The sequence below is a fragment of the Dermacentor albipictus genome, unplaced genomic scaffold, assembly GCF_038994185.2.
Source record: "Dermacentor albipictus isolate Rhodes 1998 colony unplaced genomic scaffold, USDA_Dalb.pri_finalv2 scaffold_18, whole genome shotgun sequence".
NCBI classification, from domain to species: Eukaryota; Metazoa; Arthropoda; class Arachnida; order Ixodida; family Ixodidae; genus Dermacentor; species Dermacentor albipictus.
Window position 1 is genome coordinate 9,676,448 of NW_027225572.1, and position 21,036 is coordinate 9,697,483.

Here is a 21,036-nt window from a genome sequence, read left to right on the forward strand (position 1 = left end):
TGTCACACTGCACACTTTTGGCCGCGATCGATCCTGACTGGAATCGAATTTCTGGACGCGTTTGGCCTCGTTGCACAATCGGTGGACGGGAGCCAATCGCGGTCGAAAATTTCGATCCAGAACGCGCTCAATCGTGCTCGAAAGTGGCCGTGTGACACCGGTATAAGTCTGCGCCCATCTTTGGTAACAGAAAGAACCAATTAGTCAAACCAAAGTATTATTTCCCTGCCTGCGCCGAATACTGACGCGTAGCAGTACTTAATTCTCTACAACTCTAGTTGAGGACACGTGAACAATGAAACATTCATTTTTTTTTTCTTTTTCACATTCGGTGCCCATAGGCTACGCCTGGAGTACATATACTACACTCGCATCCAACACACCTTGCGTTGTCCTTTAAATAAATTACGCGAAAATTACTACCACAATGACGCACCATAAAAAACGCGACGCTGAACGTGGCTACGTACGTACCTTTTATATGAGCAGTTCATGCGCCTTGCAAAAGGCCCTCGGTTTGAAGGCGGAGTGCTGTCACGATCTGTACTCTGGGCACGCCGTTTCGTTTACGTAGTGGATGGACCATGTTGACGATGCATTCCGCCGAAAAACAAAACGTCCACTTCATCACTGTTCAGGCCGAATGGAAGATGTTTTCTCCTTCGCCACGAATGACGGCCGTCGTAGGCGTAGTAAACACACTGTCACAAAGAAACACCGATGTCGTAGGCCGCTGGTGCCCTTCTTTCTCACGCATAATCGCGTCGCCTTCACTCCGGACGCTCACTTCGCGTCGATGAGCACAAAAGTACACGAAAACAACGAGGTGGTACAACCTAAACGCAGCAAAAAACAATCTAATTACTCACAACTTCAAGAATGTCACGGAGAACACACCATGTGCTCCCGGCGGCCCGCCGCGAGACGCAGGAAATGACGTAGCGGCGATAGCGGTGACACCCGTCGGGGGAAGTTATTTCAATTTCGGTTTCGTTTTCAAGGCATAAAAACAAATACTCTTTTAAACTATGTGTGTGTATTACTTTCAAAGCTATTTATGTTACGCTGCCTCTAAGCCATTTTCTGTGTTTACGGGAAGTTTCACTGGAAATTTATTTCCAGAAACATGGGCTGATATCAAATCAAATGGGACAAAGGTGGGCTAGTAACTGCGTGTAAGTGAATTTATTTGTCGATGCATTCTTTTTTGTTTGTTTGCTTGGACGTTCATTTGTAAAGAGACGTGGCCCTTCCTGATTGTATAAGATACAGAGGTACTTGCGAGTCTGTCTTTTCTTTTATGCACAGAGAAACAGAGAGAGAAAAAAGGCTTTAATTGGCATTTTCAAGAAGTTCACAATGCTCATATTTCTGAACTGGAGTGCTCACTCAAATTTTAAAGAGCTTGGATTAACGGCAGATATAAAAGTACTTGCATAATAGCTTTCTAAACGTATAAGCGACACCACGAAATTTCACATGTGCAGAATTACACGAAAACCTTAAGTTTCCAAGTACGAAAAGTCTTTCTTTGCCTGCTGTCGTGAAAGTGCAACCGAAGCGAATCCAGATCTCGGGGTTTTTTTTTCTTTGTTTTTATGAGCGGGTGAGCGAGTGGGGCCTATGACCGCTCAAAAGAAAGAACAACTATAACAACGATTCCCCTCTGGTGGACAACACCATGAGTTGTCGTTGTCATAATCTGATGTCGGTCTTTGTCTTACTGCAGTTGCTTATAATAGCAGTTTGACGGGTAATGCGGAAGATATATTCAAAATCGAGGTATTTTGTGCATGCGGTAGACAAGTCATTTTCGACCCAACTACGCTCGCCCTGAAACTACCACGAGCAGAGCAATTTAGTATTGTTCCCATTCAATAGCTGTGCCTATACCATCGCCGAACCCCTTTGCTCGGCGAGGGTGCAGCTGTGGTAAAGGCTATTGAATGACAACAACAATTTCCTGGCAAAGTGTGGGAACTGTGATGACATTTCGTCTTGGTGTTGGCTTTAAGCATTCTCTTGTCTCCCCTTAGTACCATACTGTCTCTCCTCTGCGCTGTTGCATGTGAGTACAAAAAAGTAAGTGCTGCACCTTCTGCACTACTTTTGCGGTGGGTGGGGGTGGGCAGAAGGGGGCTAACGCGTAATTAGTCTTCCAGAGGGCATTGTGTCGATGGCCAGGGTGTTTCAGTGGGCATTGTGACGGCCAAAGAGGTCCAAAGAGTATTGTAGCGATGCCCACGAAGTTCTCGCTAAAAGGACTCGCACACGCCTTCCCCGCGTCCCTCTCATGTTCATTATGCACGCCCTCAAACCACCCACCGACGCGGCTGGCAAGCCAGTGACAGCAGCAGCAGCAGAATTGGAAAAAGTGAGGGAGGAGGCACAGAAAGCTTCGCTTTAAAATCTGGCAGAGCGCCCCTGTGCACGCTGTAACCTGCAATCCAGAGCTCTGGTGTTTTGACAAAATTCAATTTCATTCTGCAAAGTATTTCTTTCCCGTATTCAGCATGTGCACCTGTCCTACCCGTCTCGCGAGGGGAGACGGGCGAGTCTCGCGCAGGTCTACATATGCCAAGACATCGCGAACGTACTTGGCAGGTGGGCAGTAGCGCGCACACTTGAAAAATGCCTCACCACTGTTCCGTGAACAAAGATGGGTCTGCAAATGCCCCGCCAATTTCTGGAATCTCGTTATATCTACAATGATTGGCTTGTTATCCTATTCATGCATGCAATAATACTGTCTCCAATTTGGGAGGGGAAATATTTCAGTAAATACCGTTGTTAGTCGGTGTTGTAAATACTTTATGCATCGCAAGTTGTACGTTGGTTCTCTATACTTTCTTAGATTATTCTCCTTTCTTTTTGAGCACTCCGTTCAGGCAGCTGTTTGTAAGCCAGTAGAACGTTCCTTTACTATACAACTACAAACTTAACAGTTTCTTTTTGTACAGCCAGCTTCGTAAATTGACGCAGACGCGAAGCCATGAGCGTTTTGCACTGCTCTTTCTGCAGATGCTGGTTGAGCAAAGCATTGTGGTGGGTGAGAAGGCTCAAGTTTGCCAACGAACCTACCTTGTTTATAAACTTGAGAGAAGCAGAACGAATTGGGGTTATTGATTCGGCGAAAGAAGGTCAGGTGGGGTCAAAGCTTCTCGAATCGGCGTATCTTTTGTCCGCGTATGGTTCGTCGCACCCTTTTCTGCCTGTTTTGTCATGCTTGAAAGAAACCTAGACTGCCGCACTGCTTTAGAGCAATTGTGGCGCGTCCAGCTGCATGCTGTCACGTGGCCTATTCATTTTGCTAGATTCCTGGCGTCCCAAACGCAAGAGCTGCACTAGTTCTGCCTTGCTGAAAACATTTTGAACATTTTTCTTTTGGTTAAGTATTTAATACTAGAAAAAGTAGGTGCGCGCTTTTGGATTCCGCGGAATTTGTGCGTGACGACATTTAGGAACTGTGTGTCACCTAGAACACTGTGACATAATAGATAGTAGTGCTTCAGCAACAGGTTTTTCCCAGGACATATTTAAAATGGCTTATCAAAACAGACAGTGAAACGGAGGGGGACTCTCTTCAGGAGTTTTGTCGGCTTTGAAAGCCCGACATGTCTCGGGGGAGAAGGGCTTGGGGTAAGGCAGGGCCCATTTCTGGATCCGCCACTGGTTTTTAGTGCCGTGGGACACGCCGTCTCTTCGGGCAATTGTATGTTTGTGAATGTGATAAAAACAAACAAAAACACCCTTGCACCCACCCCCAATATTCTTAGTCAGTGCACCCTTTCGGTGGGCAAAAGGGTGTTATGGCATCTAGAACTGCCCTATGCTTCGCAAAAAGTCATGATGATGGGATGTTTCTTGAATGAAAACACCCTTCAAGGGTGTTATGATTCGCAATTCTCACAATCAAGGGTGTAAATTATTTTACTGTGTGAGCATAAGCTTTCGCGTAGAACAAGAGGTTGCCCGGAGAAACATGCACACCCTACAGGGAAGAAGTATTGAAACTGTGCATAATTGCGAACATGGGCATGCCAGCTGAAAATGAGCTTGGACATCGTCTGAAGGACCTCGGTGAAGATGTCTACAATTTCCTTATATCGAAGGAAGACCTGCGTACTCGGCTGATTTAAGACGTCACTGCCGTGCTTTTGAGGCACTGAAGACGCGTCATGTATTGCCAACGTTTGGCAGACTTAACAAAGTGATCGCGGTCGCAAGCGGGGACGTCTCCTCCTCCCACGACATCGCCTTGCAGGTACGCCAACTCGCTGAAGAAGAATTGGCGCACTTTCAAGCACATAGTGGAGGAAGAGACGCAGGGCGGGAGTACCCTCAATGCACGCTTGACGTACACTGCCTTTAACAGCCGGTGCTTTGGCAGCTACAAACTAATAGCGAAATTCGACCTTTGCATGATGAACGCGCTCGCGTCGACACAGCGTAGCCACGGCAGCCTTCGCGTATCTTCGAACGTCGTCATGCCGCACAGCCCCAACGCCTTGCTCCCCGGTACAGCCAGCCAAAGGCCTCATTTTATGACTATCCTGTGTACCGCGAGCCACTAATTTGCTGTAGCTGCGGTATCCGTGGACTTAGCGCCTGGTTTTGTCACCGTCGGCAGCAGCAAGTTTCGGGCATACCCGATTATTAATATGGAAGCCAAGACAGTGCACCGTGGCAGACCGCTGCGCCTGTTCGATGACAACCGCGTGAACGCAAAGGCCGTTGTGAGTCCCCAGCTTTCGACCGCAGCCTTACTGCTCCTCCGACCAGCTATCGTCTCTCGCCATCAACTCACCGTCGCTCACTTTCACCACGATCCCAGATGGGAAACTAGCTGGTGCGACCGATGGAGGGGAGGTCGAGGGACAGTCAAGTCCTCCACCTGTCCCCATGCGCACAAACAAAGTGTGTGTGTTCTTTGATGGTTTAAATACAGATGCCGTAGTCGATACCGGTGCTACAGTTTCTGCAATAAGTGTTTTGTTTAAGAATAGTCTTGGATACAAGGTGATGTTCACGTGGGGCCAAAAGACTACTTTTGGTGGAGTTGGGGGCGAACCGCTCCGTCCAGTTGGATATTGCTCTGCGTAGTGAGTGTGGGTGGAGAATATTTTTCAACTGAATTTGTTGTTGTACAACCCACCACTCACAACATCATTATTGGGATTGACTTTCTTGGTGAATGCCGTGCAATGTCAGATTGTGGGGAATGGGAAATTTCTCTTCGAAGTCACGTGATAACAATCACTCGAGCGATATCTCGTGTGGACAATCAGAGTGTATTTTCTGTGTTCCATGATGCCCTTTTACCAGCTCTGAGTGCAACATTTGTTCCGATGACTTCTACGGCTTGCCCGCTGCATCGCCATCATGATTTAATTGAGCCTAATTCCTATACTACGTTGAAGGAAAATGTACTGGTTCCTCGGTACGTCATAGAATGTGTAGATGTTCGTGCTCACGTGTGGATGGTGAACGCGTCTTTAGAGCACGTTTTACTGCCGACGAGACTCAAGCTGTCTACCTTTAACACAGAAGGGACCATCAGTATCGACGCCGCTCATACTTCTACCGACGCGAGGGCAGCAAATTGTGATTACTGTGTAGAATTCTACCGCATAATGCACAAGTCACTATCCTCTTCAGACCGGAAAGAATTGCAAAAAGTGCTTGTTCGCTATGCTCCAGTATTCAATTTCGCACAAGATGAGCGTCCGATTTTGCTTCCTGACTCGCGAACGCGACACCGCATAAACCGCGCCAAGTGACCCCTATTCACCAGAAGCCGCACCGTGTGTCTGCCGCAGAACGAACAATAATCGCTTAGCAGAGTCAAGAAATGCTGCGGAAAAGCGTTTTTCAGAAGTCGTCCCTGGGTAGCTCCACTGATATTAGCTAAGAAAAAATACAATTCATGGAGATTCTGTGTTGATTATCAAAGACTTAACGCCGACACAAAGAAGGACGTATACCCTCTGCCACGCATCGACGATGCTCTCGATTGCATTCATGCAGCCTCCTACTTCTCCTCTGATGATTTATGATCGGGATAGTGGCAAATACCGACGCACCCGAAAGATAAAGAGAAAACTACATTTGTGACGCCAGACGGTCTCTTCGAGTTTAATGGCGTGCCTTTCGGTCTTTCGGTTTATACAATGAGCCAGCAACTTTTGAAAGGTGGATGGACACAGTGCTGCGTCAATTGAAATTGGAGATCTGCATGTGCTACCTCCACGATGTAACCATTTTTTGGGCAAAACACTTGAGGAGCACAATGAGCGTCTTCCTGTCATACTGGACCGCATACAATACGCCGGACTGGTTTTAAACTCAAAGAAGTGTCACTTCGGTGAGCGCCAGACTATTGTGCTCGGTTTTCTCGCCGACAAACATAGTATTCGGCCTGACCTTGAAAAGATTGCTGCAGTACGGGACTTTAGCTAGCCCAAAACAGCGAAAGGCATCCTTTGTTTACTTAGGCTGTGTTCGTACTTCTGCCGGTCTATTAAAACTACTTTGCCCAACTTGCTTGCCCACTCACGTGCCTCCTTCACAAAGAGAATCCCTACATATGGACTGCAGGGTGCAAGGACGCATTACGTCAGCTGAAGTATCGACTAACTTCTGGGTCTGTCTTGCGCGATTTTGATCCCGAGGCCATGACTGATGGCGTTTTTCACTGGTCGATTCGGAGCAGGATTTTTTGCTCCGCGGCAACGAATCCGAATTTCACTGGTCGATCTGGAGCGGGTTCGCGCGTTCCACTGGTCGTTTCGGATCAACTCGCTCCGCGCCGGATCGCTCTCACTTGCTCCGCCGCCGAGGCGCGGATTCGGGCGGAAATAGAACGCGTCACATGGCGTCACTTCCGTCTTCAAGCGAAATCGGTACCCGGTCGGTGCGCACAACATTGTGTTGGGCATAGCATGGGCATAGTTTGCGAAACTGGTTTGTGTCACGTGCGCGCAGACTTCCTGTGTGATCTCCCGCGGAGCGTTCGTGCGCTCCACTGGCAGACTCGGATTGGTGAAAGCCGAGCGCTCGCTCGAGGATTCAGGCGGCTGCTCCAGATCGACCAGTGAAAAACGCCATGAGCTACACACTGACGCTAGCGATGTCGGCGTTGGCGCCGTCCTCGTTCAACTTCGTCATGGGTGCCAGCACGTCATTGCGTAGGCACGTCGGACACTGACGAGAGTGGAACGAAATTATACTCTAACCGAATTGGAATGCCTGGCAGTTATATTCGCTATCGCGAAGTTTCCCCATATTTGTAAGGTCACCATTTCAAGATAGTGACGGATCATCATTCCCTTTGCTGGCTTGTTGAACTGCGGCATACTTCCGGACGGCTGGCACGTTTGGCGTTGCCTTTCCTGTCAGCTAAAGAGCGGTCGGTGTCATACCGATGCCGACTGCTTGTCTCGTCTCCCGTCGCGACACTCCACCGCTAACGATGAGAACTTCGACGACAATCCTGCCAGCATTACCGAGTTTCCCGACCTCAGCACCTTTAAACGTGAACAACGTCATTATCCTACACTCATACCCCTATTAGAGGCTGCCTCCACGTCAGGTCCGACAACACCCTTCACGCTGTGTAACCGCCTGCTTTAGAAATAGGGAATTACTCTGCCGAAGGCGCTTCCTTGCTCCTAGTCGTTCCGCAACGCCTGCGTACTGCTATTCTTCTCGCCATGCCTGAGGACATCACATCGGGTCCCCTTGGCTTTGTTCGCACGCTTTAACGATTACGACAGCGCTTTTATTGGCCGAAGCTATGGAAGATCACAACGCAGTACATTGAAAGTTGTTCAGGTTGTCAACACAGGGTAGCCAACCGGAGATAATCTCTGGTTAACCTCCCTGTCTTTCCTTTGCCTTTCTCTCTCTCTCTCTCAGGTTGTCAATGTCATAAGAAGCCGGGGACGCCTCCTGCAGTGTTTTCGGAATCAGTAAAAGCACCTACCTCACCATTTGAAAAAAAAAATGGTATCGAATGGCTCGGCCCCCTTCCCCAGAGCTCTACTTACCATCGCTGGATTATTGTGTGCGTCGACTACTTGACGCGCTATACTGAGACTGCAGCGCTTATATCTGCTACCACCGACGATGTGTCGGGCCTTTTGCTTCATTCTGTCATCCTGCGTGAGGGCGTTCCACGTGTTGTTAAAGGTGAGCGTGGACGGCAATTCACCGCCGACGTTGTTGAACTGCTGCGCCTTTGCGGTTCTACTTACCGCCATTCAACACCATACCACCAACAAACAAATGGCCTCACCGAACGCATGAATCTTACGCTTACCAACATGTTGTCACTGTACATCTCAGCTGATCACAGGAATTAGGATGCCCTGCTGTACTTTGTCACGTACTCATATAATGCCGCCAAGCAAAAAGTAACCGGATATGCGCCTTTCTGTCTTTTGTACGCTCGCAGTCCGCAAACGTTCCTAGACACAATTTCGCCATTACCACTGAACGAAGACAGATCCATTCCACAGACGTTGTGTCGTGCCGAAGAAGCGCGTCGGCTCGCTCGATTAAGAACACTGTCTTCACAAGTTTCAACCAAAGCACGCTATGACGCCTGGCATACACATGGCACTTTCGCTCCTGGCGATCATGTGTTACTCTGGACACTTCTACGAAAGAAAGCTTGTATCGCAAGTTCGTCGCAACGCACAGTGGCCCATCCGTGATACTAAGCCGATCGCCAACAAATGCCGGTCGCGAAAGACTCAAGTGGTTCTGTGGCCCGCCTGAAGCACTACCATCATAGGGTTCCCGAATCAATAACTACCAATAATGTGGAAACTCCTGCAGTTTCCTGCAGCAATACCTACGTAGCCACGATGCCAAGCCCCACGTAATCCTTCTGCAAGAAACTTTAACACACACCGCCACGTTTACCGGTTACCAGTGGTTACCAGGCCTCGCGGGAGGACGTGGTACCGCCACGTTGGTCTCTAAAAAGCTCACCTGCCTCGCGCATGACCTCGGCACGTCCGAGGTGGACAACGTCATGACGGAGATTCTCCCAAGCGACGCATCCCGACAAAGTGTGTACATACTCAACGTGTACAGCAGCCCCAGACAAACGAGTCACCGTTTCCGACGCCTCTTCCAGAGAGCCATACGTCTTGCTGGCTCAAACCCGCTCGTCATTGCTGGCGACTTCAACGCCGCGCATCGCACCTGGGGTTACGTATATGACACCCCCAAGGGCACCGCGCTGTGGCAGCATGCGAACGAGCTCGATCTCACCCTAGTGACAGACAAGGCGTTCCCTACCCGTATCGGCACATCCACGCACAGAGACACCACTCCAGATCTCTGCTTCGTGAAGAACGCAGCCGATGCCCGCTGGTCCAATCTTGCGGAGGATCTTGGCAGCGACCATCTCATACTGGCCGTGCACTTACCCAGCATCGTCAGGAAGCCCAAGTCGTACACGTGGGTCGACTGGGACTTCTTTCGCAAGACTCGCGCCTCACGACTCCCTCCAGACACTGCCCCGAACCTCGAGACGTGGACGGCTCAGCTCAAGGCCGACGTCGTTAAGGCCACGAAAACATTTCGCACGGATATGCCAACCGAGAAGATGGACAGCCGCCTCGCCCATTTGCTCGAAGCCAAACAGTCTCTAATGACACGATGGAAGAGCCAGCGTCTCAGCCACAGGCTCCGCAAACGCATTGCACAACTGAACCAGACCATAATGGAACACTGCAGCACCCTATCCAAACAGCAATGGGACGAGGTGTGTAACTCCGTCGACGGACAGGTCCGCAACGGGAAGACGTGGAACCTCCTCAAACACCTGCTCGACGACACCAACACCCGCACAAACCAGCGCCACTCGCTCACCCAAGTCCTTCACCAGGCCAAAGGCACCGTTTCGCAGGATGACATCGTCAAGACGCTTGTGCATAAGTACCTGCCGATACCCAAAGGCCCGCCGACCCTATATCCCGATTACACCGGTACCGACAACAGTCTCCTTGACGCCGATTTTTCCGTCGAAGAGATACGCCGGGCTCTCCATGAACTCAACGGCCGTTCCGCCCCAGGCCCCGATGGCATAACCAACAAGCTCCTGCGGAACTTAGACGACCCCTCGGTCGTGTACCTCACGGATGCCATCAATGACGTGTGGGGGCAGGGCGAGTTACCTGATGCCTGGAAACTAGCCCAGACGATCCTCATTCCGAAACCGGGCAAGGCGCCTGGCGTCGATAACCTTCGCCCCATCTCGCTAACGTCGTGCGTGGGTAAGGTGGCCGAGCATGTCGTACTCAACAGAGTCGGCCGGTATCTCGAAGACCAGGACTGTTACACACACCACATGATCGGATTCCGACCCGGGCTCTCGACTCAGGATACGATGCTTCTCCTGAAACACCAAATCATAGACGCCGGGGCTACTTGGGGCACCCGCGCCATACTTGGCCTTGACCTGGAGAAGGCTTTCGATAACATCCAGCACTCGGCAATACTAAAGGCGATCACGGCCTTAGGGCTCGGGCGCCGGTTCTACGAGTTCGTCCGCTCCTTCCTAACCCGTCGCAAGGGCGTGCTCCGTGTCGGAGACCTCACGTCGGAAGAAGTCGAGCTCGGACAGCGTGGCACCCCCCAGGGCTCCGTCCTCTCGCCGACGCTGTTCAACCTGGTGATGATTGGGCTCTCCGAACGCCTGTCGAAAATACAAGGCCTCAACCATACGGTATACGCGGACGACATCACCATTTGGTGCTCCGCGGGGTCGGATGGCTTTATCGAATCCGCTCTGCAGGAGGCAGTCGAAACTGCCGAATCCTACCTCGACCACACGGGCCTCAAGTGCTCCTCCGCCAAATCGGAGTTGTTGTTGTACAGCCCAAAACGACGAGGCAAAAGGCCTAATGGATGGAAACCACCGACCGAGCGCAACATCACTGTCCGCACCAGAGACGGTCGCCCAATCCCCAGAGTTGACTCCATCCGAGTACTGGGAATGATTATCGAGGCAGGCGGATCCAACATCCAAACGGTCCACAAGCTGACGACAAAGACGGAGAACGCAATACGACTTCTACGCAGGGTGGCCAACCGTCACCACGGCCTGAAAGAAGACAATCTGCTGCGTCTCGTACACGCGTTCGTCCTCTGTCACTTCACCTACGTCGCAGCAATGCATAAATGGAAACAATCGGAGCGTGACAAGCTCAATACACTAATCCGAAAGGTAGTGAAGCGGGCCCTTGGGCTCCCGATCACGACGCCGACGTATTGACTCCTCGAGCTCGGGGTGCACAATACCCTCGAAGAGATCGCCGAGGCTCAGGACAGAGCGCAGATGATTCGACTGACGATGACGAAGACCGGCCGTCACATCTTGCGCGAGCTCGGGTACTTCCCACTGAACACCCAGGATCCACCGGAGCTTACGCCGGTTCCCCGCGAGCTCCGCGACCTGATCACAATCGCACCCATTCCGCGAAACGTCCATCCGGAACACAATCGAGGCAGGCGCCAAGCCCGGGCCACCGCATTCCTCAAATGATTAAACAAGAGAGCGGACGACGTCGCTTTCGTGGACGCCGCCGCCTACCGATGCAACCGAGCCTTCGCCGCGGTAGAGGTCTCGTCCTCGCAACGAACTTTAAACGCCGCCATGGTACGCACACGTGATCCCGAGGTGGCGGAGCAAGTGGCCATAGCCCTGGCAATGCTCGGCGATAAGCGAACTACAATATTCAGCGACTCGAGGCCAGCCATCAAAGCGTTCGAGAGAGGAGTCGTCTCCGTCAAGGCGTTCCGCGTCCTCCGCGGCGCTGATCCAAGCACCCTCAAACACCACACCATCATCTGGTTTCCCGCCCACCTGGGTCGGATTCCGGGCGCCCCGCCCAACCTCAACGAGACAGCCCACGACGCTGCGCGCGCGCTTACCGACCGCGCCGTCACCCCCGGGCAACTACGTCTCGATGAGTTGGAGGCGAACAGGGATGCCCCAATAACCTACAATGAAATAACCAAACACTTTTACTTGGGACGACGTCTCTTTCCGCCCCCGCACCCTAAACTAAACAGGCCGCAGGCGCTAACGCTACGCTTATTACAGACGGATACCTATCCAAACCCGGCCACTTTACACATAATCTACCCGGACGTCTACCCAGACGATGCGTGCCCCTCGTTCGGGGTCACGGCGACACTCGCACACGTGCTCTGGGAGTGCAGAAACGCTCCGCCCGACTCTACCTCCGACAGGTGGGAGAAGACCCTAAGAAGCCCGCTCCTACAAGACCAGCAATGGGCCGTCCAGCAGGCTCGCGCAGCGGCCGCCAGGTATTCCCTGTCGGTCCCTGCGTGGGAGACGCCCACTGCGCGCTGACGTGCGTCCTGCAGGACTTTTATTAAAGTTTTTCCAATCCAATCCAATAATGTGGATCCCTAACTCCCTCGACGAGCTTATCTGCGCCGGAGGAAGATGTTACGCTTCGCGGCGAAGCCGAAGAAGAGGAGATGGAAGAACTGCGCGCAGTGTAGAAAAGGCCCGACTGCCTGCGATCGCGTCTCTACGCCCCATCATCGGTAACAATAGCCTGAGTAGCTCTAGGCTAGTGCCAACATTATGCATTCGGTTCAACTCGTGTGCAGAGTGCCTTTAATTTTGAAAACGTTGGCTCAAGTCGTGTGGGACAACCTATATAGTGTGGGTTACAATGACCTAAAGGGAATTCATTTATCAATTATTTGTATCCAACGAAGTCACAAGAAACTATTTTGGGCCATTTCTACCTACATCTGACAAGCGCAAGCTCCCCAAGGACATGCAGATTTAGCTGCGTGGCCGTGATTGAGCGCAGTCAGTCATTCATTCATATGGCTGGTCGTCGAGGTGACGTGAAGCCCCAATTGCTTTCTTCGTATGGTGTTGTTCTTCATGAATGTTTTTTTTTTTCTTTTCTAAAATACAAGAACGAGATAAAATGTTTTGCGATATACCAATGTAATGAACTTACCCGAAAGCAGATTAGAGCAATGTGACACCAAGCTGAAGGTTAATTGCAAACTGATGATTATAAAAAGCGTCGCCATGTATTTAGATACGTGATAACTATGCCTTCTCCACGCCACTAGGCGAACGGTTTTATATTTTTTATAAAAAAAGGGCGTTACAAATATTTTTGTATATACGTTGAGTTATGGTTTTCCTGACAACGGCTGGTAAGCGCGAAATAGCCTTTACGTAATTCGAAAACTAAGACGCAAAAGTCGGCTGAACTGCAATTAAGGGGGGTTCCAATGAGCTCACTTTAAGTGAGCAAAACTTCTGCGTGTACGAGAGAAAGCACAAAATTTAGACAGTATGTGTGCTAGCTGGCTATAGTCATAAAGGCCTTCATTCGTACATGGATACAGCTTATCTCCTGAACGTTCTGATTTGGCAATACATATATGATATCAAATGTATGGAATATGACTTGCATTCAAATTAGACATATTATAACTCCTATATGAAAATAAAAGGCGCTCACTTGCAACCATATATCTGAGTATGAGGCCTATTTGTGCCCTTATATGGCATTATAAAGACTTACTTGCAGTCATATCTGGCAGTATAAGGCTTTATCTGGACCCTTATATGGCAGTATCAGGCCTTATCTGGACCCTTATATGGCAGTGTAAGTCCTTACTGGGGTCCTTATACAGCAGCATAAGGCTTTATCTGGACCCGTATAAGGCAGTATAGGTCCTTATTGGGGTCCTTATATGGCAGTATAAGGTCTTATTTGGACCCTTATATGGCAGTCTAAGTCCTTGCTGGGATCCATGTATGGCCGTATACGGCTGTATCTGTACCCTCATATGGCACTATAAGTCATTAGTGGCATCCTCCTTTGGCAGTATAAGGCCTTATCTGGACGCTTATGTGGCAGTATAGGTCCTCACTGGGATCGTTATGTGGCAGTATAAGGCCTTATCTGGAGCCTTTTACGGTAGTATAAATCATTACTGGGATCCTCATATGGCAGCATAAGGCCTTCTCTGGACTCTTATGTGACATCATAATTAAGTCCTTACTGGGATCCTTATATAGCAGCATAAGGCCTTATCTGGACCCTTATATGGCAGTATAAGTCAAAGACAGACAGACAGACAGATTTACTCGACGTCATGATTACAGAATGTCACGAACATTCCTTACTGGGATCCTTATATGGCAGCATAAGGTCATTTATACCTGGGCCCCTATATATCATTATATGTCCTTATGTGTGTACTTATATGTCCAAATATGGCAATATGCAAATCATATAAGGGCCTTATCTGACATTTACACAAGTGCAATCGCGTTGCAGTATGCTCCCTCCTCTTTTTTCTTACCTGCATGTCGCCGGAGGGCGCAGGTAAAATAAGCATTGGATCATGTTACGCGTGGCACCGGGGAGCAGACGAGACGCTTCCGAGGGGAAGAAGCGCGTCCGCGGGGCTTCTGCCGCGCAGTCATCTATTCGTATTACAATAAATATTTAAGCAGTGTAATGTTTCTAAAGCTGTTTCTGGGCCTTTTCAATTATTCATAGAAACCAACCCTCCCAGTTTTGTATTTTACGGTGTCTTCACTACAGCAGGCGGTGCACTCAAGGCAGGCTGGGGACCCATATTTACTTTTTTCGGGAACAGCACCATTAACTCGAAAATAGGCCCATCATATTAGTTTGTCCGGCCCTTCGCAGCAACCTCCACCTCAAAAGCACTCAAGGCATGCGTTGTCAGAGGTGCTGCAGGAAGGAGGTGGGAAAGTGAGGCGCGTCACTTCTTGAGCTGTGTGACTAAATGCGCTGTATAACGTGCTGCATGTGCATGTGGAAGGGGGCGTGAGAAATTCAGCCGGGTTTTTGAAAGGGTGGGCATAACGAGGAACTGTTGCCGAATTTCGGGAAAAACAAAGCAGCAGCTGGCTAAAGAGGTATGTTGAGAAGACATTCAGTGCATAAGTGCCCTCCAGCTTGGAGACCTACGGGGCTTTCAGCTACAGCTGTCTCAGTTTCAGGCAATTGCTCGGTTTTCGCTGAGTTAACTGTACGAGAATCTCGAGAGTCGGAAGGGAAGAAGGGGGGGGGACTTTTTCACGTACACGTCAATTCCAGAAATAACACAATTAGTCCTGAGGCATGAGATACTGTGCAAACGGTTTCGCTAGATCCTTAAACGCTGCTGAATTTGTGACAAGTGCCATATAAGCAACACGATGATCCTGTACCACAAATTGTTTAATTGTACGCACGCTATTACGTGCGCGGGTGCTTATAGTTAACACAGACTTCGCGGTATGCCGTTTAGTAGTGTTTTATCAAAACAAGCCAAGCGCCTAAACCGAAACAAAGCCAACGATACTTCTATCCGAAATGGCACCTTCATACGTTTCCTTAGAACACATAAGTATATCAAATTCGGCTAACCTAACGCAACACCATATTATAAAAGCTTGCTTTCACTCAAAAATGAGTAAAGTCGTTCGTCTGTGCCAATGAATGCGAAGAATATAGAATTATTCAACTGAAGCGCACTTACGACCTCTCGTGATAACGCCGGTATTGCGCCTGCTATGAGAGTTCGCGCGTGAACACGTTGTCTAGCGTCGTTTCTTTTCGCTGAAAACACGGTACCTAGCAATGATTGCTATGAAGAACACCGACCTTGACAGGGTTCTGGTAATGTTTGCACTCGTCCATAAAACAAACCATCGACGATAAGGATGCTCCATAATGCGAAATTTGAGCGCTATTCTCTGCGTGTTTTCATTTCGCGATATATTGGCTAGCGTGGACAATCTGTTTCGTGTGGCACAATTCAAACGGGGCAAAGTGTGGCGCGACTGTCTCGCTCACTGGGAAATAGCGAGAGACAGCGCGCGGGTAACACGTGTGCGCGATTCACAGCTGCCGCTGCAGACAGACCTCCGCTCATGCAGAGCTTTCTTTCCATATTGCGTGATCGGTGAACAGACGACGCGCACTACTCTGCCGACATCTCGTAGCCATCGTCTTCGCAGAGCTCATCTTGCTAGGCTAGCAGCTTGGGCTTGTTGGCTTTCCATCCTGGCGTTAACAATACAAAACGTAGGAGGGGTACGGGACGAGAAGATGACGCTACAAGCGCTGCGGTGCCACTTGCGGTGTCGTGTTCTCGTCTCGTTTACTTTCTACGTTTTGCGCTAACAGCAGGAGAGGTCATCTTGCAGGGCACTATGCTTTTGTTTTCATGATATTACCATACTCTCTTCCTTCGTTTTCCCAGTCGCACCCTCTTCGCTATCGCCGTCTTTCATCCGCATTCGCTCTTTCATCCTTCGATGTGGTCGGTTGCGAGGACGCCGACGCTCCCTGCAGGAACGGGCGCCTCGGAGTGGCGCTCCAAAATACTGCGAGGCTCGCGGTGGGCCAGTACAGCAAGCGCTGTCGCGCCATAACAAACATGCGCAGCCACGTGAAAGCCTAAAGCGTGGCTTATTGCATGCCACTGAATTGTGCGGGAGGAGTCGGTGACGCAGTGAACTCGGTTCGATGTGAATAAACCGCCGTCTTTTTCCGACATGCACATGAATACATGGCTGGCTGACTGCGAATGCACTAATCTACTTAATACAAACCTCGGCTGACCCGTTCGTTCACAGGCTTGACGGGCCCAAGTAATGTAGTTGACGACGCGAACCACACATCTAGGCATTACTTACCGTGCACAAATGTGCTTGGCGGCGCAGCTGCGCTGAGAATTTACGACGCACGCAGCAATTTGAACAGGTGACAACAACAGGCATGCTTCGAGAACAGGTGACTGTTGCAGAGACATCATATACGCTGTGCCAGCGGCTAACCATCGACTATTCGAAGATTTTCGCGCGTAGACACGAACAAGGTGAAACGAAGGCGAAGAATTAAGAGAAATAAAATCGCTTCAAATAGAGATTTTCATTGAAGGTGGGGCAATTCATTGCGGAACAGCAAAAAGACCGAAATCCACAATTTGGGGTCAAATGGTCCCTAGACTGTGTAAGGAAGATTTATTGTACAAGTTCCAGTTACTTAATTTGTTGCTGCGAAAGGTGCCCTAAAAATATTTGCCATTGACAATTAGCGGTTTATGAAATTTCTTAGGTTAATTTAACAGTTGCGGGGTCCGCAATATTAACCTTTAAATATTCGAGTTTTTATCAAGTTCACTTGTGAGGAATTTGCGCCAAATAAGCACTCCCCAGTTAACTTTAGGCGGGCTCTACTCATGCCTTGCGCAGCCCAAAGGCGGCGCTCTTGCGCACAGTTCGCACCCTGCACAGTGCAACCACCTCCGCCTGCGAGCACGGCATCATAACCCTTTGGAAGACGCTTGAGAGACTCCAGGGCTGCTATGCAGATTGTTTTGGTAGAAATAATGATAAGAAAAAGACGCCCACGTACGCTAGCGCGAAGGAAACGGATACATTAGGCATCACTCACTTGAACAAATTTATCCTCACCAAACACTCGAGTATTGAAATCAACATGGGAAGCTTACAGTGCAAATAGTCCGACGTTTACTATTAAGCTCATTCATGAAGATCATTTTAAACCAGTTATTTAAGAAACGAACACTATCGACTTTCTTGAGCACGACTAAGAAATGCTAAACCTAATTCGTCTGCATAACCAGGCAGGATCACCGAGGTGCCCGCATTTTCAAATCATTTTAATATTCGTGTCTTGCATAGAAGGCACCCTAAATTGCATTTAGCCTTTTTCTGGAGTTGACATACACGTAGCGCTGTGTCGATCCTGACACGCGCACAGTATCTTCTTCTGGTGAGCGTTTTTCACCGGCTAAAACAACAGTTACAATGTTATCGCTCGGCGCAAGACGCGCCTGCGTGTACTGAAACTTTCCTAAATGATATCATTGATTCTATATCATAGGAATCTGGTCTGATCAGATTGCGTGCGCGATGCATATATCGCCTCCTGCGTTTTCGCTATTATCGCTATTGGAAGGCGCTGACTGGGCGTGCAACTGATGATCGTGTGATATAGTGAAAAATGAGAGAGCCTGTACGTTCTGAAACACAGGCACACGGGAATGTACCACGAGCCCAGGCACTTGACAGATTTCGACGACCGACGTCTTGCGTATCGTCGTGCTTTGAGCGTCACTTTGCTTTTCTGGGCAAAAATTCGGGCAATAAAGAATTATGGCACATTTGGGTGGCTGTTCGAGAGCGCAATGTCCATCCTTCGAAGGTGATCAAAAGCTGATTTCATCATCATCATCATCATCATCATCCTGGTTACGCCCACTGCAGGGCAAAGGCCTTTCCCATATTTCTCCAACAACCCCGGTCATGTACTAATTGTGGCCATGCCGTCCCTGCAAACTTCTTAATCTCATCCGCCCGCCTAACTTTCTGCCGTCCCCTGCTACGCTTCCCTTCCCTTAAAACCCAGTGCGTAACCCTTAATCACCATCGGTTATCTTCCCTCCTCATTACATGTCTTGCCCATGCCCATTTCTTTTTCTTGATTTCAACTAAGATGTCATTAACTCGCGTTTGTTCCCTCAACCAATCTGCTTTTTTCTTATCCTTAACGTTACGCCTACCATTCTTCTTTCCACAGCTCGTTGCGTCGTCCTCAATTTGAGTAGAACCCTTTTCATAAGCCTCCAGGTTTCTGCCCCGTAGGTGAGTACTGGTTAGACACAGCTATTATACACTTTTCTCTTGAGGGATAATGGCAACCTGCTGTTCATGATCTGAGAATGCCTGCCAAACGCACCCCAGCCCATTCTTATTCTTCTAATTATTTCCGTCTCATGATCCGGATCCGCCGTCACTACCTGCCCTAAGTAGATGTATTCCCTTACGACTTCCAGTGCCTCGCTGCCTATTGTAAATTGCTGTTCCCTACCGAGACTGTTAAACATTACTTTAGTTTTCTGCAAATTAATTTTTAGACACACTCTTCTGCTTTGCCTCTCCAGGTCATTGAGCATGCATTGCAGTTGGTCCCCTGAGTTACTAAGCAAGGCAATATCATCAGCGAATCGCAAGTTACTAAGGTATTCTCCATTACCTTTTGTCCCCATTTCTTCGCAATCCAGATCTCTGAATACCTCCTGTAAACACGCTGTGAATAGCATTGGAGAGATCGTATCTCCCGGCCTGACACCTTTCTTTATTGGGATTTTGTTGCTTTCTTTATGGAGGACTACGGTGGCTGTGGAGCCGCCATAGATATCTTTCAATATTTTTACATACGGCTCGTCTACACCCTGATTCCGTAATGCCTCCATGACTGCTGAGGTTTCGACAGAACCAAACGCTTTCTCGTAATGAATGAAAGCTATATATAAGGGTTGGTTATATTCCGCACATTTCTCTATCACCTAATTGATAGTGTGAATATGATCTATTGTTGAGTAGCCTTTAATGAATCGTGCCTGGTCCTTTGCTTGACAGAAGTCTAAGGTGTTCCTGATTCTATTTGCGATTACCTTAGTAAACACGTTTTAGGCAGCGGACAGTAAGCTGATCGGTCTATAATTTTTCAAGTCTTTGGCGTCCCCTTTCTTATGGATTAGGATTATGTTAGCGTTTTTCCAAGATTCCGGTACGCTCGACGTTATGAGGCATTGCGTATACAGGGTGGCCAGTTTCTCTAGAACAATCTGCCCACCATCCTTCAACAAATCTGCTGTTACCTGATCCTCCCCAGCTGCCTTCCCCCTTTGTATATCTCCCAAGGCTTTCTTTACTTCTTCCAGCCTTACCTGTGGGATTTCGAATTCCTCTAGACTATTTTCTCTTCCATTATCGTCGTGTTTGCCACTGGTACTGTATAAATCTCTATAGAACACCTCAGCTACTTGAACTATCTCATCCATATTAGTAATGATATTGCCGGCTTTGTCTCTTAACGCATACATCTGATTCTTGCCAATTCCTAGTTTCTTCTTCACTGTTTTTAGGCTTCCTCCGTTCCTGAGAGCATGTTCAATTCTATCCATATTATACTTCCTTATGTCAGCTGTCTTACGCTTGTTGATTAACTTCGAAATTTCTGCCAGTTCTATTCTAGCTGTAGGGTTAGAGGCTTTCATACATTGGCGTTTCTTGATCAGATCCTTCGTCTCCTGCGATAGTTTGCTGGTATCCTGCCTAACGGAGTTACCACCGACTTCCATTGCGCACTCCTTAATGATGCCCACAAGATTGTCGTTCATTGCTTCAACACTAAGGTCCTCTTCCAGAGTTCAAGCCGAATACCTGTACTGTAGCTTGATCTGGAATTCCTCTATTTTCTCTCTTATCGCTAACTCATTGATCGGCTTCTTATGTACCAGTTTCTTCCGTTCCCTTCTTATGTCTAGGCTAATTCGAGTTCTTACCATCCTGTAGGCACTGCAGCGCACCTTGCCGAGCACGTCCACATCTTGTATGATGCCAGGGTTTGCGCAGAGTACGAGTTCTATTTCATTTCTAGTCTCACCGTTCGGGCTCCTCCGCGTCCACTTTCGGCTATCCCGTTTGCGGAAGAAGGTATTCATTATCCTCATGTTATTTGGTTCCGCAAACTCTACTAGTAACTCCCCCCTGATATTCCTAGTCCCTATGCCATATTCCCCCACTGCCTTGTCTCCAGCCTGCTTCTTGCCTACCTTGGCATTGAAGTCGCCCATTAGTAAAGTGTATTTAGTTTTCACTCTACCCATCACCGATTCTACGTCTTCATAGAAGCTTTCGACTTCCTGGTCATCATGACTGGATGTAGGGGCGTAGACTTGTACAATCTTAATTTTGTCCCTCTTATTAAGTTTCACAACAAGACCTGCCACCCTTTCATTATAGCTATAGAATTCCTGTATGTTACCAGCTATATTCTTATTAATCAGGAATCCGACGCCTAGTTCTCTTCTCTCCGCTAAGCCCCAGTAGCACAGGATGTGCCCGCTTTTTAGCACTGTATATGCTTCTTTTGGCCTCCTAACTTCACTGAGCCC